Source organism: Hemiscyllium ocellatum, unplaced genomic scaffold (genome assembly GCF_020745735.1).
Source record: "Hemiscyllium ocellatum isolate sHemOce1 unplaced genomic scaffold, sHemOce1.pat.X.cur. scaffold_3888_pat_ctg1, whole genome shotgun sequence".
Lineage (NCBI taxonomy): Eukaryota > Metazoa > Chordata > Chondrichthyes > Orectolobiformes > Hemiscylliidae > Hemiscyllium > Hemiscyllium ocellatum.
Genome location: NW_026868713.1, coordinates 1 through 20,783, shown reverse-complemented (window position 1 = coordinate 20,783; position 20,783 = coordinate 1). Strand labels below are relative to the sequence as shown.

General features: G+C 48.8%; 11 non-coding genes across 11 annotated transcripts; all 11 read left to right on the top strand.

Moving 5' to 3' along the window:
• Nucleotides 1–179: 179 nt before the first annotated feature.
• On the top strand, nt 180–298 carry trnal-caa (transfer RNA leucine (anticodon CAA)). Its single transcript has 2 exons — nt 180–217; nt 253–298. It is a non-coding gene; the product is annotated as a tRNA-Leu (tRNA).
• A 1,828-nt stretch (nt 299–2,126) lies between these two features.
• trnal-uaa (transfer RNA leucine (anticodon UAA)) lies at nt 2,127–2,246 on the top strand. The gene is made up of 2 exons: nt 2,127–2,164; nt 2,201–2,246. It is a non-coding gene; the product is annotated as a tRNA-Leu (tRNA).
• Nucleotides 2,247–3,952: 1,706 nt separating this feature from the next.
• On the top strand, nt 3,953–4,072 carry trnal-caa (transfer RNA leucine (anticodon CAA)). The gene is made up of 2 exons: nt 3,953–3,990; nt 4,027–4,072. It is a non-coding gene; the product is annotated as a tRNA-Leu (tRNA).
• A 1,699-nt stretch (nt 4,073–5,771) lies between these two features.
• trnal-caa (transfer RNA leucine (anticodon CAA)) lies at nt 5,772–5,891 on the top strand. Its single transcript has 2 exons — nt 5,772–5,809; nt 5,846–5,891. It is a non-coding gene; the product is annotated as a tRNA-Leu (tRNA).
• A 1,880-nt stretch (nt 5,892–7,771) lies between these two features.
• Nucleotides 7,772–7,891, top strand: trnal-uaa (transfer RNA leucine (anticodon UAA)). Its single transcript has 2 exons — nt 7,772–7,809; nt 7,846–7,891. It is a non-coding gene; the product is annotated as a tRNA-Leu (tRNA).
• Nucleotides 7,892–9,583: 1,692 nt separating this feature from the next.
• On the top strand, nt 9,584–9,703 carry trnal-caa (transfer RNA leucine (anticodon CAA)). The gene is made up of 2 exons: nt 9,584–9,621; nt 9,658–9,703. It is a non-coding gene; the product is annotated as a tRNA-Leu (tRNA).
• Nucleotides 9,704–11,589: 1,886 nt separating this feature from the next.
• On the top strand, nt 11,590–11,711 carry trnal-uaa (transfer RNA leucine (anticodon UAA)). The gene is made up of 2 exons: nt 11,590–11,629; nt 11,666–11,711. It is a non-coding gene; the product is annotated as a tRNA-Leu (tRNA).
• Nucleotides 11,712–13,420: 1,709 nt separating this feature from the next.
• trnal-caa (transfer RNA leucine (anticodon CAA)) lies at nt 13,421–13,540 on the top strand. Its single transcript has 2 exons — nt 13,421–13,458; nt 13,495–13,540. It is a non-coding gene; the product is annotated as a tRNA-Leu (tRNA).
• Nucleotides 13,541–15,414: 1,874 nt separating this feature from the next.
• On the top strand, nt 15,415–15,534 carry trnal-uaa (transfer RNA leucine (anticodon UAA)). Its single transcript has 2 exons — nt 15,415–15,452; nt 15,489–15,534. It is a non-coding gene; the product is annotated as a tRNA-Leu (tRNA).
• Nucleotides 15,535–17,251: 1,717 nt separating this feature from the next.
• Nucleotides 17,252–17,371, top strand: trnal-caa (transfer RNA leucine (anticodon CAA)). The gene is made up of 2 exons: nt 17,252–17,289; nt 17,326–17,371. It is a non-coding gene; the product is annotated as a tRNA-Leu (tRNA).
• Nucleotides 17,372–19,250: 1,879 nt separating this feature from the next.
• On the top strand, nt 19,251–19,370 carry trnal-uaa (transfer RNA leucine (anticodon UAA)). The gene is made up of 2 exons: nt 19,251–19,288; nt 19,325–19,370. It is a non-coding gene; the product is annotated as a tRNA-Leu (tRNA).
• The last annotated feature ends 1,413 nt before the right edge of the window (nt 19,371–20,783 follow it).

Sequence of the window (20,783 nt, the reverse complement as noted above, 5' to 3'; positions counted from 1 at the left end):
TGTGTGTGTGTGTGTGTGTGTGTGTGAGAGAGAGAGAGACTGTGTATGAGGAATTGTTGCTGAGTGTGAATGCAAGTGAGCTGCAAAAATGCGGAATTGCATTTTTGTGTCTGCACAAGGGCATGGTGACTAACTGTGCAGAGTGAGAAAGAGATCGGGAAGGCTTGGCTCAGCATCTTGTCAGGATGGCCGAGTGGTCTAAGGCGCCAGACTCAAGAGTGTTAGTCCTTGCTCTGCATCTGGCCTTGTGAATTCTGGTCCCTTTCTAGGGGCGTGGGTTCAAATCCCACTCCTGACATGTCTCCCTTTTTCCCAAACAAACCTTCCCACACCCACACACTCCCCCCAAATTTCACATCTTCTTGGAGAGGAGTCACTCCCCTTCCCAAACATGGAAGAGTCCAACCCCTCGGTTTCAAAGATAAGGCTCAGGCATTTACAACAATCTTCAGACGCAAGTGCCCACTGGATCATCTTCCTCAGTCTCCTCCTGTGCTCCCCACCATCACACACACCATTCTTCAAACAATTACATTCACTCCGTCTCACATCAAGAGACACTGGACACTACAAAGGCTATGGGCCCTGCCAAGATTCTGGCACTGCTCCTGAACGCTGCTGCTCCACAACATGCCCTTCCTCGAGCCAAGTTCTCCCAGGACAGTGACAACACTGGGATCTACCTGGCCATCTGCCAAATTATCCAGGTATGTCCTGCACATAAAAAGCAGGACAAATCCAACTCAGCAAATTCCACTCCCGTCTATCTCTTCCCAATCCTCGGAAAAGTGATGGAAGGGCTCACCAACAGGGCTATCGAGCAGCACCTGCTCAGCAATAACCTGCTCAGCGACACCCAGTTTGGGATCCCCAGGGTCACTCAGCTCCTGACCTCATTTTGTTTGTGCCTGTGTGAGAGAGAGAGAGAGAGAGAAAGTCTGTGTGAGTGTGTGAATGTGAGAGTGAGAGACAGTGTGTGTAAGCGTGTGAGAGAGGAAGCCTTTATGTGTGTGTGTGAGAGTTGTATATGTCTGTGTGTGTTTGTGTGTGAGAGTGTGTTTGTGTGGGTGGAGTGTGTGTGTCTGAGAAAGTGAGTGTGTGGGTGTTTGTGTCTGCGAGAGACAGAGAGTGTGTGGGTGTATGATTGTGTGAGCATGTATGTGTGTGACAGAGAGAGAGGGAGAATTTGTATGTGTGTGAGAGTGTGTTTGTGTGTGAGAGAGAATGTGTGTGAGAGAGAGAGTGTGTGTGTGTGTGAGGGAGAGAATGTGTGTGTGAGAGAGAGAGCGAAAGTGTGTGTATATGAGGGAGAGTGTGTGAGTGTGTGTGTGTGAGGAGTGTGTGTGTGTGTGTGTGAGAGAGAGAGTGAGTGTGTCAGCATGCATGTGTGTGACAGAGAGAGGGAGAATTTGTATGTGTGTGAGAGAGTATGTTTGAGTGTGTGTGTGTGAGAGAGAGTGTGTGTGTGCATGTGAGAGAGTGAGTGTATGTGTGAGAGAGAGAGAGAATGTGTGTGTGTGAGAGAGAGAGAGAGAGAGGGAGATTTTGTGTGTGTGAGAGAGTGTGTTTGTCTGTGTGAGAGAGAGTGAGTGTGAGTGCATGTCGGTGTGTGTGTGAAAGAGAGAGAGAGAATTTGTTTGTGCGTGAGAGAGAGTCTTATTTTTGTGAGAGAGAGTGTGTTTGTGTGTGAGTGAGACAGAAAGAGTGAGAGTGTGTGTGAGAGAGAGAGTGTGTGTGGTTTGTGTGTGTGTGTGTGTGAGTGTGTGTGTGAGTGACTGAGAGTGTGTATGATAGAGAGTGTGTGTTTGTCTGTTCATGTGAGAGAGAATGTGTTAATGTGTGTGAGAGATAGAGAGGGAGTGAGAATTTGTGTGTGTGAGAGAAACTGAGAGTGTGAGTGTGTGTGTGAAAGAGAGAGACAATTTGTGTATGTGTGTGAGAGAGATTGTGTGTGTGTGTGTGTGTGAGAGGAGAGTGTGTGAGAGAGAGGACAGAGTCTATATGAGGGATTGTTGTTGAGTGTGAATGCAAGGGAGCTGCAGAAATGCGGAATTGTATTTTGTGTCTGCACAAGGGCAAGGTGACTAACTGTGCAGAGTGAGAAAGAGAGCGGGCATCACCATCCTGTCAGGATGGCCGAGTGGTCTAAGGCGCCAGACTTAAGGAGTGTTAGTCCTTGCTCTGCATCTGGCCTTGTGAATTCTGGTCCCTTTCTAGGGGCGTGGGTTCAAATCCCACTCCTGACATGTCTCCCTTTTTCCCCAAACAAACCTTCCCACACCCACACACTCCCCCAAATTTCACATCTTCTTGGAGAGGAGTCACTCCCCTTTCCCAAACATGGAAGAGTCCAACCCCTCGGTTTCAAAGATAAGGCTCAGGCATTTACAACAATCTTCAGACGCAAGTGCCCACTGGATCATCTTCCTCAGTCTCCTCCTGTGCTCCCCACCATCACACACACCATTCTTCAAACAATTACATTCACTCCGTCTCACATCAAAAGACACTGGACACTACAAAGGCTATGGGCCCTGCCAAGATTCTGGCACTGCTCCTGAACGCTGCTGCTCCACAACATGCCCTTCCTCGAGCCAAGTTCTCCCAGGACAGTGACAACACTGGGATCTACCTGGCCATCTGCCAAATTATCCAGGTATGTCCTGCACATAAAAAGCAGGACAAATCCAAATCAGCAAATTCCACTCCCGTCTATCTCTTCCCAATCCTCGGAAAAGTGATGGAAGGGCTCACCAACAGGGCTATCGAGCAGCACCTGCTCAGCAATAACCTGCTCAGTGACACCCAGTTTGGGATGCCCCAGGGTCACTCAGCTCCTGACCTCATTTTATTTGTGTCTGTGTGTGAGAGAGAGAGAGATTGTATGTGTTGGTGAGTGTGTGCGTGTGTGTGTGATAGAGAGGTTGGGTGTGTGTGTGTCTGTGTGTGGGTGTGAGAGAGAGTATGTGTGTGTGTGAGAGAGAGAGTGTGTGCCTGTGGGTATATGTGTTTGTGTGTGTGTTTGTATGTGTGTGTGAGAGAGATTGTGAGTCCATTTGAGTGTGTGTGTGTGTGTGTGAGACAGAGAGAGTGTGTACGTTTGTGCTTGTCTGTGAGTGTGAGAGTGAGTGCAGGTGTGTGTGTGTGAGTGTGTGAGAGAGCGAATGTGTGTCTGTGTGAGAGAGAGTGTCTGTGTGAGAGAAAATGTGTGGTGTGAGAGAGTGTGTGTGTGTGAGAGGAGAGAGAGTGTGTGTGTGTGTGTGTGTGTGTGTTTGTATGTGAGGGAGAGAGTGCTTATGTGGGTGTGTGTGAGAGAGGGTGTGTTTGTGTGTGGGTGTGAGAGACAGACAGAGAGTGCGTGTGTGTGTGTGAGAGAGAGAGATTGTGAGTGCATGTGAGTGTGTGTGTGTGAGAGAGAGTGTGTGTGAGAGAGAGAGTGAGTGTGTGTTTGTGTGTGTGAGTGGGAATGCTTATGTATGAGTGTGTGAGAGAGAGTGTGCGTGTGTGAGAGTGTGTGTTTGTGTGTGTGAGAGAGAGTGTGTGTGTGTTGAGAGAGTATGTGTGTGTGGGAGGAGAAGAGAGAGAGAATTGTGCTTGTGTGGGGTGTGAGAGACAGAAAGGGATTGTGAGTGTGTGTGAACGAATGTGTGTGCGTGCTTGTGAGATGGAGAGTGTGAGTGTGTGTGAGAGAGAGAGAGTGTATGTATATGCATGTGAGAGCGATTGTGTGTGTGAGAGAGGGTTGTGTGTGTGTGTGTGTGTGTGAGTGAGAGTGTTTGTGTGTGTGTGTGTGTGTGTGAGAGAGAGAGAGACTGTGTATGAGGAATTGTTGCTGAGTGTGAATGCAAGGGAGCTGCAAAAATGCGGAATTGCATTTTTGTGTCTGCACAAGTGCATGGTGACTAATTGTACAGAGTGAGAAAGAGATCGGGAAGGCTTGGCTCAGCAGCTTGTCAGGATGGCCGAGTGGTCTAAGGCGCCAGACTCAAGGAGTGTTAGTCCTTGCTCTGCATCTGGCCTTGTGAATTCTGGTCCCTTTCTAGGGGCGTGGGTTCAAATCCCACTCCTGACATGTCTCCCTTTTTCCCAAACAAACCTTCCCACACCCACACACTCCCCCAAATTTCACATCTTCTTGGAGAGGAGTCACTCCCCTTCCCAAACATGGAAGAGTCCAACCCCTCGGTTTCAAAGATAAGGCTCAGGCATTTACAACAATCTTCAGACGCAAGTGCCCACTGGATCATCTTCCTCAGTCTCCTCCTGTGCTCCCCACCATCACACACACCATTCTTCAAACAATTACATTCACTCCGTCTCACATCAAGAGACACTGGACACTACAAAGGCTATGGGCCCTGCCAAGATTCTGGCACTGCTCCTGAACGCTGCTGCTCCACAACATGCCCTTCCTCGAGCCAAGTTCTCCCAGGACAGTGACAACACTGGGATCTACCTGGCCATCTGCCAAATTATCCAGGTATGTCCTGCACATAAAAAGCAGGACAAATCCAAATCAGCAAATTCCACTCCCGTCTATCTCTTCCCAATCCTCGGAAAAGTGATGGAAGGGCTCACCAACAGGGCTATCGAGCAGCACCTGCTCAGCAATAACCTGCTCAGTGACACCCAGTTTGGGATGCCCCAGGGTCACTCAGCTCCTGACCTCATTTTATTTGTGTCTGTGTGTGAGAGAGAGAGAGATTGTATGTGTTGGTGTGTGTGTGTGTGCGTGTGTGTGTGATAGAGAGGTTGGGTGTGTGTGTCTGTGTGTGGGTGTGAGAGTGAGTATGTGTGTGTGTGAGAGGAGAGTGTGTGCGTGTGGGTATATGTGTTTGTGTGTGTGTTTGTTGTGTGTGTGAGAGAGATTGTGAGTCCATTTGAGTGTGTGTGTGTGTGAGACAGAGAGAGTGTGTACGTTTGTGCTTGTCTGTGAGTGTGAGAGTGAGTGCAGGTGTGTGTGTGTGAGTGTGTGAGAGAGCGAATGTGTGTCTGTGTGAGAGAGAGTGTCTGTGTGAGAGAAAATGTGTGTGTGAGAGAGTGAGTGTGTGTGAGAGGGAGAGAGAGTGTGTGTGTGTGTTGTGGTGTTTGTGTGTGAGTGAGAGAGAGTGTGTGTGTGTGTGAGAGAGTGGTGTGTTGTGTGTGGGTGTGAGAGACAGACAGAGAGTGCGTGTGTGTGTGTGAGAGAGAGAGATTGTGAGTGCATGTGAGTGTGTGTGTGTGTGAGAGAGAGTGTGTGTGAGAGAGAGTGTGAGTGCAGGTGTTTGTGTGTGTGAGTGGGAATGCTTATGTATGAGTGTGTGTGAGAGAGAGTGTGCGTGTGTGAGAGTGTGTGTTTGTGTGTGTGAGAGAGAGTGTGTGTGTGTGTTGAGAGAGTGTGTGTGTGTGTGTGTGAGAGAGAGAGAGAGAATTTGTGCTTGTGTGGGGTATGAGAGACAGAAAGGGATTGTGAGTGTGTGTGAACGAATGTGTGTGCGTGCTTGTGAGATGGAGAGTGTGAGTGTGTGTGAGAGAGAGAGTGTATGTATATGCATGTGAGAGCGATTGTGTGTGTGAGAGAGAGTGTGTGTGTGTGTGTGTGTGTGAGAGAGTGTGTGTGTGTGTGTGTGTGTGTGTGTGGAGAGAGAGAGAGACTGTGTATGAGGAATTGTTGCTGAGTGTGAATGCAAGTGAGCTGCAAAAATGCGGAATTGCATTTTTGTGTCTGCACAAGTGCATGGTGACTAATTGTACAGAGTGAGAAAGAGATCGGGAAGGCTTGGCTCAGCCTTGTCAGGATGGCCGAGTGGTCTAAGGCGCCAGACTCAAGGAGCGTTAATCCTTGCTCTGCATCTGGCCTTGTGAATTCTGGTCCCTTTCTAGGGGCGTGGGTTCAAATCCCACTCCTGACATGTCTCCCTTTTTCCCCAAACAAACCTTCCCACACCCACACACTCCCCCAAATTTCACATCTTCTTGGAGAGGAGTCACTCCCCTTCCCAAACATGGAAGAGTCCAACCCCTCGGTTTCAAAGATAAGGCTCAGGCATTTACAACAATCTTCAGACGCAAGTGCCCACTGGATCATCTTCCTCAGTCTCCTCCTGTGCTCCCCACCATCACACACACCATTCTTCAAACAATTACATTCACTCCGTCTCACATCAAGAGACACTGGACACTACAAAGGCTATGGGCCCTGCCAAGATTCTGGCACTGCTCCTGAACGCTGCTGCTCCACAACATGCCCTTCCTCGAGCCAAGTTCTCCCAGGACAGTGACAACACTGGGATCTACCTGGCCATCTGCCAAATTATCCAGGTATGTCCTGCACATAAAAAGCAGGACAAATCCAACTCAGCCAATTCCACTCCCGTCTATCTCTTCCCAATCCTCGGAAAAGTGATGGAAGGGCTCACCAACAGGGCTATCGAGCAGCACCTGCTCAGCAATAACCTGCTCAGCGACACCCAGTTTGGGATCCCCCAGGGTCACTCAGCTCCTGACCTCATTTTGTTTGTGCCTGTGTGAGAGAGAGAGAGAGAGAGAAAGTCTGTGTGAGTGTGTGAATGTGAGAGTGAGAGACAGTGTGTGTAAGCGCGTGAGAGAGGAAGCCTTTATGTGTGTGTGTGAGAGTTGTATATGTCTGTGTGTGTGTGTGTGTGTGTGTGTGTGTGTTTGTGTGGGTGGAGTGTGTGTGTGTCTGAGAAAGTGAGTGTGTGGGTGTTTGTGTCTGCGAGAGACAGAGAGTGTGTGGGTGTATGATTGTGTGAGCATGTATGTGTGTGACAGAGAGAGAGGGAGAATTTGTATGTGTGTGAGAGTGTGTTTGTGTGTGAGAGAGAATGTGTGTGAGAGAGAGAGTGTGTGTGTGTGAGGGAGAGAATGTGTGTGTGAGAGAGAGAGCGAAAGTGTGTGTATATGAGGGAGAGTGTGTGAGTGTGTGTGTTTGTGTGGGTGGAGTGTGTGTGTGTGTGTGTGAGAGAGAGAGTGAGTGTGTCAGCATGCATGTGTGTGACAGAGAGAGGGAGAATTTGTATGTGTGTGAGAGAGTATGTTTGAGTGTGTGTGTGTGAGAGAGAGTGTGTGTGTGCATGTGAGAGAGTGAGTGTATGTGTGAGAGAGAGAGAGAATGTGTGTGTGTGTGAGAGAGAGAGAGAGAGAGGGAGATTTTGTGTGTGTGAGAGAGTGTGTTTGTCTGTGTGAGAGAGAGTGAGTGTGAGTGCATGTCGGTGTGTGTGTGAAAGAGAGAGAGAGAATTTGTTTGTGCGTGAGAGAGAGTCTTATTTTTGTGAGAGAGTGTGTTTGTGTGTGAGTGAGACAGAAAGAGTGAGAGTGTGTGTGATAGAGAGTGTGTGTTTGTGTGCGCATGTGAGAGAGTGTGTGTGTGAAAGAGAGAAAGGGTGTGCGTGTGTGTGTGTGAGTGTGTGTGTGAGAGACTGAGAGTGTGTATGATAGAGAGTGTGTGTTTGTCTGTTCATGTGAGAGAGAATGTGTTAATGTGTGTGAGAGATAGAGAGGGAGTGAGAATTTGTGTGTGTGAGAGAAACTGAGAGTGTGAGTGTGTGTGTGAAAGAGAGAGACAATTTGTGTATGTGTGTGAGAGAGATTGTGTGTGTGTGTGTGTGTGTGAGAGAGAGAGTGTGTGAGAGAGAGACAGACTCTATATGAGGGATTGTTGTTGAGTGTGAATGCAAGGGAGCTGCAGAAATGCGGAATTGTATTTTGTGTCTGCACAAGGGCAAGGTGACTAACTGTGCAGAGTGAGAAAGAGAGCGGGCATCACCATCCTGTCAGGATGGCCGAGTGGTCTAAGGCGCCAGACTTAAGGAGTGTTAGTCCTTGCTCTGCATCTGGCCTTGTGAATTCTGGTCCCTTTCTAGGGGCGTGGGTTCAAATCCCACTCCTGACATGTCTCCCTTTTTCCCCAAACAAACCTTCCCACACCCACACACTCCCCCAAATTTCACATCTTCTTGGAGAGGAGTCACTCCCCTTTCCCAACATGGAAGAGTCCAACCCCTCGGTTTCAAAGATAAGGCTCAGGCATTTACAACAATCTTCAGACGCAAGTGCCCACTGGATCATCTTCCTCAGTCTCCTCCTGTGCTCCCCACCATCACACACACCATTCTTCAAACAATTACATTCACTCCGTCTCACATCAAAAGACACTGGACACTGCAAAGGCTATGGGCCCTGCCAAGATTCTGGCACTGCTCCTGAACGCTGCTGCTCCACAACATGCCCTTCCTCGAGCCAAGTTCCCAGGACAGTGACAACACTGGGATCTACCTGGCCATCTGCCAAATTATCCAGGTATGTCCTGCACATAAAAAGCAGGACAAATCCAAATCAGCAAATTCCACTCCCGTCTATCTCTTCCCAATCCTCGGAAAAGTGATGGAAGGGCTCACCAACAGGGCTATCGAGCAGCACCTGCTCAGCAATAACCTGCTCAGTGACACCCAGTTTGGGATGCCCCAGGGTCACTCAGCTCCTGACCTCATTTTATTTGTGTCTGTGTGTGAGAGAGAGAGAGATTGTATGTGTTGGTGAGTGTGTGCGTGTGTGTGTGATAGAGAGGTTGGGTGTGTGTGTCTGTGTGTGGGTGTGAGAGAGAGTATGTGTGTGTGTGAGAGAGAGAGTGTGTGCCTGTGGGTATATGAGTTTGTGTGTGTGTGTTTGTATGTGTGTGTGAGAGAGATTGTGAGTCCATTTGAGTGTGTGTGTGTGTGAGACAGAGAGAGTGTGTACGTTTGTGCTTGTCTGTGAGTGTGAGAGTGAGTGCAGGTGTGTGTGTGTGAGTGTGTGGAGAGAGCGATGTGTGTCTGTGTGAGAGAAAATGTGTGTGTGAGAGAGTGAGTGTGTGTGAGAGGGAGAGAGGAGTGTGTGTGTGTGTGTGTGTGTTTGTGTGTGAGGGAGAGAGTGCGTATGTGGGTGTGTGTGAGAGAGGGTGTGTTTGTGTGTGGGTGTGAGAGACAGACAGAGAGTGCGTGTGTGTGTGTGAGAGAGAGAGATTGTGAGTGCATGTGAGTGTGTGTGTGTGAGAGAGAGTGTGTGTGAGAGAGAGTGTGAGTGCAGGTGTTTGTGTGTGTGAGTGGGAATGCTTATGTATGAGTGTGTGAGAGAGAGTGTGCGTGTGTGAGAGTGTGTGTTTGTGTGTGTGAGAGAGAGTGTGTGTGTGTGTGTTGGAGAGAGTATGTGTGTGTGGGAGAGAGAGAGAGAGAATTTGTGCTTGTGTGGGGTATGAGAGACAGAAAGGGATTGTGAGTGTGTGTGAACGAATGTGTGTGCGTGCTTGTGAGATGGAGAGTGTGAGTGTGTGTGAGAGAGAGAGAGTGTATGTATATGCATGTGAGAGCGATTGTGTGTGTGAGAGAGGGTTTGTGTGTGTGTGTGTGTGTGAGAGAGTGTGTGTGTGTGTGTGTGTGTGTGTGTGTGTGTGAGAGAGAGAGAGAGACTGTGTATGAGGAATTGTTGCTGAGTGTGAATGCAAGTGAGCTGCAAAAATGCGGAATTGCATTTTTTGTGTCTGCACAAGTGCATGGTGACTAATTGTACAGAGTGAGAAAGAGATCGGGAAGGCTTGGCTCAGCAGCTTGTCAGGATGGCCGAGTGGTCTAAGGCGCCAGACTCAAGGAGCGTTAATCCTTGCTCTGCATCTGGACTTGTGAATTCTGGTCCCTTTCTAGGGGCGTGGGTTCAAATCCCACTCCTGACATGTCTCCCTTTTTCCCCAAACAAACCTTCCCACACCCACACACTCCCCCAAATTTCACATCTTCTTGGAGAGGAGTCACTCCCCCTTCCCAAACATGGAAGAGTCCAACCCCTCGGTTTCAAAGATAAGGCTCAGGCATTTACAACAATCTTCAGACGCAAGTGCCCACTGGATCATCTTCCTCAGTCTCCTCCTGTGCTCCCCACCATCACACACACCATTCTTCAAACAATTACATTCACTCCGTCTCACATCAAGAGACACTGGACACTACAAAGGCTATGGGCCCTGCCAAGATTCTGGCACTGCTCCTGAACGCTGCTGCTCCACAACATGCCCTTCCTCGAGCCAAGTTCTCCAGGACAGTGACAACACTGGGATCTACCTGGCCATCTGCCAAATTATCCAGGTATGTCCTGCACATAAAAAGCAGGACAAATCCAACTCAGCCAATTCCACTCCCGTCTATCTCTTCCCAATCCTCGGAAAAGTGATGGAAGGGCTCACCAACAGGGCTATCGAGCAGCACCTGCTCAGCAATAACCTGCTCAGCGACACCCAGTTTGGGATCCCCCAGGGTCACTCAGCTCCTGACCTCATTTTGTTTGTGCCTGTGTGAGAGAGAGAGAGAGAGAGAAAGTCTGTGTGAGTGTGTGAATGTGAGAGTGAGAGACAGTGTGTGTAAGCGCGTGAGAGAGGAAGCCTTTATGTGTGTGTGTGAGAGTTGTATATGTCTGTGTGTGTGTGTGTGTGTGTGTGTGTGTTTGTGTGGGTGGAGTGTGTGTGTCTGAGAAAGTGAGTGTGTGGGTGTTTGTGTCTGAGAGAGACGAGAGACAGAGAGTGTGTGGGTGTATGATTGTGTGAGCATGTATGTGTGTGACAGAGAGAGAGGGAGAATTTGTATGTGTGTGAGAGTGTGTTTGTGTGTGAGAGAGAATGTGTGTGAGAGAGAGAGTGTGTGTGTGTGAGGGAGAGAATGTGTGTGTGAGAGAGAGAGCGAAAGTGTGTGTATATGAGGGAGAGTGTGTGAGTGTGTGTGTGTGAGGGAGTGTGTGTGTGTGTGTGTGTGTGAGAGAGAGAGTGAGTGTGTCAGCATGCATGTGTGTGACAGAGAGAGGGAGAATTTGTATGTGTGTGAGAGAGTATGTTTGAGTGTGTGTGTGTGAGAGAGAGTGTGTGTGTGCATGTGAGAGAGTGAGTGTATGTGTGAGAGAGAGAGAGAATGTGTGTGTGTGTGTGAGAGAGAGAGAGAGAGAGGGAGATTTTGTGTGTGTGTGAGAGAGTGTGTTTGTCTGTGTGAGAGAGAGTGAGTGTGAGTGCATGTCGGTGTGTGTGTGAAAGAGAGAGAGAGAATTTGTTTGTGCGTGAGAGAGAGTCTTATTTTTGTGAGAGAGTGTGTTTGTGTGTGAGTGAGACAGAAAGAGTGAGTGTGTGTGTGATAGAGAGTGTGTGTTTGTGTGCGCATGTGAGAGAGTGTGTGTGTGAAAGAGAGAAAGGGTGTGCGTGTGTGTGTGTGAGTGTGTGTGTGAGAGACTGAGAGTGTGTATGATAGAGAGTGTGTGTTTGTCTGTTCATGTGAGAGAGAATGTGTTAATGTGTGTGAGAGATAGAGAGGGAGTGAGAATTTGTGTGTGTGAGAGAAACTGAGAGTGTGAGTGTGTGTGTGAAAGAGAGAGACAATTTGTGTATGTGTGTGAGAGAGATTGTGTGTGTGTGTGTGTGTGTGAGAGAGAGAGTGTGTGAGAGAGAGACAGACTCTATATGAGGGATTGTTGTTGAGTGTGAATGCAAGGGAGCTGCAGAAATGCGGAATTGTATTTTGTGTCTGCACAAGGGCAAGGTGACTAACTGTGCAGAGTGAGAAAGAGAGCGGGCATCACCATCCTGTCAGGATGTGGCCGAGTGGTCTAAGGCGCCAGACTTAAGGAGTGTTAGTCCTTGCTCTGCATCTGGCCTTGTGAATTCTGGTCCCTTTCTAGGGGCGTGGGTTCAAATCCCACTCCTGACATGTCTCCCTTTTTCCCCAAACAAACCTTCCCACACCCACACACTCCCCCCAAATTTCACATCTTCTTGGAGAGGAGTCACTCCCCTTTCCCAAACATGGAAGAGTCCAACCCCTCGGTTTCAAAGATAAGGCTCAGGCATTTACAACAATCTTCAGACGCAAGTGCCCACTGGATCATCTTCCTCAGTCTCCTCCTGTGCTCCCCACCATCACACACACCATTCTTCAAACAATTACATTCACTCCGTCTCACATCAAAAGACACTGGACACTGCAAAGGCTATGGGCCCTGCCAAGATTCTGGCACTGCTCCTGAACGCTGCTGCTCCACAACATGCCCTTCCTCGAGCCAAGTTCTCCCAGGACAGTGACAACACTGGGATCTACCTGGCCATCTGCCAAATTATCCAGGTATGTCCTGCACATAAAAAGCAGGACAAATCCAAATCAGCAATTCCACTCCCGTCTATCTCTTCCCAATCCTCGGAAAAGTGATGGAAGGGCTCACCAACAGGGCTATCGAGCAGCACCTGCTCAGCAATAACCTGCTCAGTGACACCCAGTTTGGGATGCCCCAGGGTCACTCAGCTCCTGACCTCATTTTATTTGTGTCTGTGTGTGAGAGAGAGAGAGATTGTATGTGTTGGTGAGTGTGTGGCGTGTGTGTGTGATAGAGAGATTGGGTGTGTGTGTCTGTGTGTGGGTGTGAGAGAGAGTATGTGTGTGTGTGAGAGAGAGAGTGTGTGCCTGTGGGTATATGAGTTTGTGTGTGTGTTTGTATGTGTGTGTGAGAGAGAGATTGTGAGTCCATTTGAGTGTGTGTGTGTGTGAGACAGAGAGAGTGTGTACGTTTGTGCTTGTCTGTGAGTGTGAGAGTGAGTGCAGGTGTGTGTGGGTGAGTGTGTGAGAGAGCGAATGTGTGTCTGTGTGAGAGTGTCTGTGTGAGAGAAAATGTGTGTGTGAGAGAGTGAGTGTGTGTGAGAGGGAGAGAGAGTGTGTGTGTGTGTGTGTGTGTTTGTGTGTGAGGGAGAGAGTGCGTATGTGGGTGTGTGTGAGAGAGGGTGTGTTTGTGTGTGGGTGTGAGAGACAGACAGAGAGTGCGTGTGTGTGTGTGAGAGAGAGAGATTGTGAGTGCATGTGAGTGTGTGTGTGTGAGAGAGAGTGTGTGTGAGAGAGTGTGAGTGCAGGTGTTTGTGTGTGTGAGTGGGAATGCTTATGTATGAGTGTGTGAGAGAGAGTGTGCGTGTGTGAGAGTGTGTGTTTGTGTGTGTGAGAGAGAGTGTGTGTGTGTGTTGGAGAGAGTATGTGTGTGTGGGAGAGAGAGAGAGAGAATTTGTGCTTGTGTGGGGTATGAGAGACAGAAAGGGATTGTGAGTGTGTGTGAACGAATGTGTGTGCGTGCTTGTGAGATGGAGAGTGTGAGTGTGTGTGTGAGAGAGAGAGTGTATGTATATGCATGTGAGAGCGATTGTGTGTGTGAGAGAGGGGTGTGTGTGTGTGTGTGTGTGTGTGAGAGAGTGTTTGTGTGTGTGTGTGTGTGTGTGTGTGTGTGTGAGAGAGAGAGAGAGACTGTGTATGAGGAATTGTTGCTGAGTGTGAATGCAAGTGAGCTGCAAAAATGCGGAATTGCATTTTTGTGTCTGCACAAGTGCATGGTGACTAATTGTACAGAGTGAGAAAGAGATCGGGAAGGCTTGGCTCAGCAGCTTGTCAGGATGGCCGAGTGGTCTAAGGCGCCAGACTCAAGGAGCGTTAATCCTTGCTCTGCATCTGGACTTGTGAATTCTGGTCCCTTTCTAGGGGCGTGGGTTCAAATCCCACTCCTGATATGTCTCCCTTTTTCTTCAAACAAACCTTCCCACACCCACACACTCCCCCAAATTTCACATCTTCTTGGAGAGGAGTCACTCCCCTTCCCAAACATGGAAGAGTCCAACCCCTCGGTTTCAAAGATAAGGCTCAGGCATTTACAACAATCTTCAGACGCAAGTGCCCACTGGATCATCTTCCTCAGTCTCCTCCTGTGCTCCCCACCATCACACACACCATTCTTCAAACAATTACATTCACTCCGTCTCACATCAAGAGACACTGGACACTACAAAGGCTATGGGCCCTGCCAAGATTCTGGCACTGCTCCTGAACGCTGCTGCTCCACAACATGCCCTTCCTCGAGCCAAGTTCTCCCAGGACAGTGACAACACTGGGATCTACCTGGCCATCTGCCAAATTATCCAGGTATGTCCTGCACATAAAAGCAGGACAAATCCAACTCAGCCAATTCCACTCCCGTCTATCTCTTCCCAATCCTCGGAAAAGTGATGGAAGGGCTCACCAACAGGGCTATCGAGCAGCACCTGCTCAGCAATAACCTGCTCAGCGACACCCAGTTTGGGATCCCCAGGGTCACTCAGCTCCTGACCTCATTTTGTTTGTGCCTGTGTGAGAGAGAGAGAGAGAGAGAAAGTCTGTGTGAGTGTGTGAATGTGAGAGTGAGAGACAGTGTGTGTAAGCGCGTGAGAGAGGAAGCCTTTATGTGTGTGTGTGAGAGTTTGTATATGTCTGTGTGTGGGGGGTGTGGTGTGTGTGTGTTTGTGTGGGGTGTGTGTGTGTGTGTCTGAGAAAGTGAGTGTGTGGGTGTTTGTGTCTGCGAGAGACAGAGAGTGTGTGGGTGTATGATTGTGTGAGCATGTATGTGTGTGACAGAGAGAGAGGGAGAATTTGTATGTGTGTGAGAGTGTTTGTGTGTGAGAGAGAATGTGTGTGAGAGAGAGAGTGTGTGTGTGTGAGGGAGAGATGTGTGTGTGAGAGAGAGAGCGAAAGTGTGTGTATATGAGGGAGAGTGTTGTGTGTGTGTGTGAGGGAGTGTGTGTGTGTGTGTGTGTGTGAGAGAGAGAGTGAGTGTGTCAGCATGCATGTGTGTGACAGAGAGAGGGAGAATTTGTATGTGTGTGAGAGAGTATGTTTGAGTGTGTGTGTGTGAGAGAGAGTGTGTGTGTGCATGTGAGAGAGTGAGTGTATGTGTGAGAGAGAGAGAGAATGTGTGTGTGTGAGAGAGAGAGAGAGAGAGGGAGATTTTGTGTGTGTGAGAGAGTGTGTTTGTCTGTGTGAGAGAGAGTGAGTGTGAGTGCATGTCGGTGTGTGTGTGAAAGAGAGAGAGAGAATTTGTTTGTGCGTGAGAGAGAGAGTCTTATTTTTGTGAGAGAGTGTGTTTGTGTGTGAGTGAGACAGAAAGAGTGAGAGTGTGTGTGATAGAGAGTGTGTGTTTGTGTGCGCATGTGAGAGAGTGTGTGTGTGAAAGAGAGAAAGGGTGTGCGTGTGTGTGTGTGAGTGTGTGTGTGAGAGACTGAGAGTGTGTATGATAGAGAGTGTGTGTTTGTCTGTTCATGTGAGAGAGAATGTGTTAATGTGTGTGAGAGATAGAGAGGGAGTGAGAATTTGTGTGTGTGAGAGAAACTGAGAGTGTGAGTGTGTGTGTGTGAAAGAGAGAGACAATTTGTGTATGTGTGTGAGAGAGATTGTGTGTGTGTGTGTGTGTGTGTGAGAGAGAGAGTGTGTGAGAGAGAGACAGACTCTATATGAGGGATTGTTGTTGAGTGTGAATGCAAGGGAGCTGCAGAAATGCGGAATTGTATTTTGTGTCTGCACAAGGGCAAGGTGACTAACTGTGCAGAGTGAGAAAGAGAGCGGGCATCACCATCCTGTCAGGATGGCCGAGTGGTCTAAGGCGCCAGACTTAAGGAGTGTTAGTCCTTGCTCTGCATCTGGCCTTGTGAATTCTGGTCCCTTTCTAGGGGCGTGGGTTCAAATCCCACTCCTGACATGTCTCCCTTTTTCCCCAAACAAACCTTCCCACACCCACACACTCCCCCAAATTTCACATCTTCTTGGAGAGGAGTCACTCCCCTTTCCAAACATGGAAGAGTCCAACCCCTCGGTTTCAAAGATAAGGCTCAGGCATTTACAACAATCTTCAGACGCAAGTGCCCACTGGATCATCTTCCTCAGTCTCCTCCTGTGCTCCCCACCATCACACACACCATTCTTCAAACAATTACATTCACTCCGTCTCACATCAAAAGACACTGGACACTACAAAGGCTATGGGCCCTGCCAAGATTCTGGCACTGCTCCTGAACGCTGCTGCTCCACAACATGCCCTTCCTCGAGCCAAGTTCTCCCAGGACAGTGACAACACTGGGATCTACCTGGCCATCTGCCAAATTATCCAGGTATGTCCTGCACATAAAAAGCAGGACAAATCCAAATCAGCAAATTCCACTCCCGTCTATCTCTTCCCAATCCTCGGAAAAGTGATGGAAGGGCTCACCAACAGGGCTATCGAGCAGCACCTGCTCAGCAATAACCTGCTCAGTGACACCCAGTTTGGGATGCCCCAGGGTCACTCAGCTCCTGACCTCATTTTATTTGTGTCTGTGTGTGAGAGAGAGAGAGATTGTATGTGTTGGTGAGTGTGTGCGTGTGTGTGTGATAGAGAGGTTGGGTGTGTGTGTCTGTGTGTGGGTGTGAGAGAGAGTATGTGTGTGTGTGTGAGGAGAGAGTGTGTGCCTGTGGGTATATGAGTTTGTGTGTGTGTTTGTATGTGTGTGTGAGAGAGATTGTGAGTCCATTTGAGTGTGTGTGTGTGTGAGACAGAGAGAGTGTGTGTGAGAGAGGGTTTGTGTCTGTGAGTGTGAGAGTGAGTGCAGGTGTGTGTGTGTGAGTGTGTGAGAGAGCGAATGTGTGTCTGTGAGAGAGAGTGTCTGTGTGAGAGAAAATGTGTGTGTGAGAGAGTGAGTGTGTGTGAGAGGGAGAGAGAGTGTGTGTGTGTGTGTGTGTGTGTTTGTGTGTGAGGGAGAGAGTGCGTATGTGGTGTGTGTGTGAGAGAGGGTGTGTTTGTGTGTGGGTGTGAGAGACAGACAGAGAGTGCGTGTGTGTGTGTGAGAGAGAGAGATTGTGAGTGCATGTGAGTGTGTGTGTGTGAGAGAGAGTGTGTGTGAGAGAGAGTGTGAGTGCAGGTGTTTGTGTGTGTGAGTGGGAATGCTTATGTATGAGTGTGTGAGAGAGAGTGTGCGTGTGTGAGAGTGTGTGTTTGTGTGTGTGAGAGAGAGTGTGTGTGTGTGTTGGAGAGAGTATGTGTGTGTGGAGAGAGAGAGAGAGAGAGAATTTGTGCTTGTGTGGGGTATGAGAGACAGAAAGGGATTGTGAGTGTGTGTGAACGAATGTGTGTGCGTGCTTGTGAGATGGAGAGTGTGAGTGTGTGTGAGAGAGAGAGAGTGTATGTATATGCATGTGAGAGCGATTGTGTGTGTGAGAGAGGGTTTGTGTGTGTGTGTGAGAGAGAGTGTTTGTGTGTGTGTGTGTGTGTGTGTGTGTGAGTGTGTGTGAGAGAGAGAGAGACTGTGTATGAGGAATTGTTGCTGAGTGTGAATGCAAGTGAGCTGCAAAAATGCGGAATTGCATTTTTGTGTCTGCACAAGTGCATGGTGACTAATTGTACAGAGTGAGAAAGAGATCGGGAAGGCTTGGCTCAGCAGCTTGTCAGGATGGCCGAGTGGTCTAAGGCGCCAGACTCAAGGAGCGTTAATCCTTGCTCTGCATCTGGACTTGTGAATTCTGGTCCCTTTCTAGGGGCGTGGGTTCAAATCCCACTCCTGACATGTCTCCCTTTTTCCCCAAACAAACCTTCCCACACCCACACACTCCCCCCAAATTTCACATCTTCTTGGAGAGGAGTCACTCCCCCTTCCCAAACATGGAAGAGTCCAACCCCTCGGTTTCAAAGATAAGGCTCAGGCATTTACAACAATCTTCAGACGCAAGTGCCCACTGGATCATCTTCCTCAGTCTCCTCCTGTGCTCCCCACCATCACACACACCATTCTTCAAACAATTACATTCACTCCGTCTCACATCAAGAGACACTGGACACTACAAAGGCTATGGGCCCTGCCAAGATTCTGGCACTGCTCCTGAACGCTGCTGCTCCACAACATGCCCTTCCTCGAGCCAAGTTCTCCCAGGACAGTGACAACACTGGGATCTACCTGGCCATCTGCCAAATTATCCAGGTATGTCCTGCACATAAAAAGCAGGACAAATCCAACTCAGCCAATTCCACTCCCGTCTATCTCTCCCAATCCTCGGAAAAGTGATGGAAGGGCTCACCAACAGGGCTATCGAGCAGCACCTGCTCAGCAATAACCTGCTCAGCGACACCCAGTTTGGGATCCCCCAGGGTCACTCAGCTCCTGACCTCATTTTGTTTGTGCCTGTGTGAGAGAGAGAGAGAGAGAGAAAGTCTGTGTGAGTGTGTGAATGTGAGAGTGAGAGACAGTGTGTGTAAGCGCGTGAGAGAGGAAGCCTTTATGTGTGTGTGTGAGAGTTGTATATGTCTGTGTGTGTGTGTGTGGTGTGTGTGTGTGTTTGTGTGGGTGGAGTGTGTGTGTCTGAGAAAGTGAGTGTGTGGGTGTTTGTGTCTGCGAGAGACAGAGAGTGTGTGGTGTATGATTGTGTGAGCCTGTATGTGTGTGACAGAGAGAGAGGGAGAATTTGTATGTGTGTGAGAGTGTGTTTGTGTGTGAGAGAGAATGTGTGTGAGAGAGAGTGTGTGTGTGTGTGAGGGAGAGAATGTGTGTGTGAGAGAGAGAGAGCGAAAGTGTGTGTATATGAGGGAGAGTGTGTGAGTGTGTGTGTGTGAGGAGGTGTGTGTGTGTGTGTGTGAGAGAGAGAGTGAGTGTGTCAGCATGCATGTGTGTGACAGAGAGAGGGAGAATTTGTATGTGTGTGAGAGAGTATGTTTGAGTGTGTGTGTGTGAGAGAGAGTGTGTGTGTGCATGTGAGAGAGTGAGTGTATGTGTGAGAGAGAGAGAGAATGTGTGTGTGTGTGTGAGAGAGAGAGAGAGAGGGAGATTTTGTGTGTGTGAGAGAGTGTGTTTGTCTGTGTGAGAGAGAGTGAGTGTGAGTGCATGTCGGTGTGTGTGTGAAAGAGAGAGAGAGAATTTGTTTGTGCGTGAGAGAGAGTCTTATTTTTTGTGAGAGAGTGTGTTTGTGTGTGAGTGAGACAGAAAGAGTGAGAGTGTGTGTGATAGAGAGTGTGTGTTTGTGTGCGCATGTGAGAGAGTGTGTGTGTGAAAGAGAGAAAGGGTGTGCGTGTGTGTGTGTGAGTGTGTGTGTGAGAGACTGAGAGTGTGTATGATAGAGAGTGTGTGTTTGTCTGTTCATGTGAGAGAGAATGTGTTAATGTGTGTGAGAGATAGAGAGGGAGTGAGAATTTGTGTGTGTGAGAGAGAAAGGGTGTGAGTGTGTGTGTGAAAGAGAGAGACAATTTGTGTATGTGTGTGAGAGAGATTGTGTGTGTGTGTGTGTGTGTGTGTGTGAGAGAGAGAGTGTGTGAGAGAGAGACAGAGTCTATATGAGGGATTGTTGTTGAGTGTGAATGGCAAGGGAGCTGCAGAAATGCGGAATTGTATTTTGTGTCTGCACAAGGGCAAGGTGACTAACTGTGCAGAGTGAGAAAGAGAGGGGCATCACCATCCTGTCAGGATGGCCGAGTGGTCTAAGGCGCCAGACTTAAGGAGTGTTAGTCCTTGCTCTGCATCTGGCCTTGTGAATTCTGGTCCCTTTCTAGGGGCGTGGGTTCAAATCCCACTCCTGACATGTCTCCCTTTTTCCCCAAACAAACCTTCCCACACCCACACACTCCCCCCAAATTTCACATCTTCTTGGAGAGGAGTCACTCCCCCTTCCCAAACATGGAAGAGTCCAACCCCTCGGTTTCAAAGATAAGGCTCAGGCATTTACAACAATCTTCAGACGCAAGTGCCCACTGGATCATCTTCCTCAGTCTCCTCCTGTGCTCCCCACCATCACACACACCATTCTTCAAACAATTACATTCACTCCGTCTCACATCAAGAGACACTGGACACTACAAAGGCTATGGGCCCTGCCAAGATTCTGGCACTGCTCCTGAACGCTGCTGCTCCACAACATGCCCTTCCTCGAGCCAAGTTCTCCCAGGACAGTGACAACACTGGGATCTACCTGGCCATCTGCCAAATTATCCAGGTATGTCCTGCACATAAAAAGCAGGACAAATCCAAATCAGCAAATTCCACTCCCGTCTATCTCTTCCCAATCCTCGGAAAAGTGATGGAAGGGCTCACCAACAGGGCTATCGAGCAGCACCTGCTCAGCAATAACCTGCTCAGCGACACCCAGTTTGGGATGCCCCAGGGTCACTCAGCTCCTGACCTCATTTTGTTTGTGCCTGTGTGAGAGAGAGAGAGAGAGAGAAAGTCTGTGTGAGTGTGTGAATGTGAGAGTGAGAGACAGTGTGTGTAAGCGCGTGAGAGAGGAAGCCTTTATGTGTGTGTGTGAGAGTTGTATATGTCTGTGTGTGTGTGTGTGTGTGTGTGTGTGTGTGTGTTTGTGTGGGTGGAGTGTGTGTGTCTGAGAAGTGAGTGTGTGGGTGTTTGTGTCTGCGAGAGACAGAGAGTGTGTGGGTGTATGATTGTGTGTGCATGTATGTGTGTGACAGAGAGAGAGGGAGAATTTGTATGTGTGTGAGAGTGTGTTTGTGTGTGAGAGAGAATGTGTGTGAGAGAGAGAGTGTGTGTGTGTGAGGGAGAGAATGTGTGTGTGAGAGAGAGAGCGAAAGTGTGTGTATATGAGGGAGAGTGTGTGAGTGTGTGTGTGTGAGGGGTGTGTGTGTGTGTGTGTGAGAGAGAGAGTGAGTGTGTCAGCATGCATGTGTGTGACAGAGAGAGGGAGAATTTGTATGTGTGTGAGAGAGTATGTTTGAGTGTGTGTGTGTGAGAGAGAGTGTGTGTGTGCATGTGAGAGAGTGAGTGTATGTGTGTGAGAGAGAGAGAATGTGTGTGTGTGAGAGAGAGAGAGAGAGAGGGAGAGTGTGTGTGAGAGAGTGTGTTTGTCTGTGTGAGAGAGAGTGAGTGTGAGTGCATGTCGGTGTGTGTGTGAAAGAGAGAGAGAGAATTTGTTTGTGCGTGAGAGAGAGTCTTATTTTTGTGAGAGAGTGTGTTTGTGTGTGAGTGAGACAGAAAGAGTGAG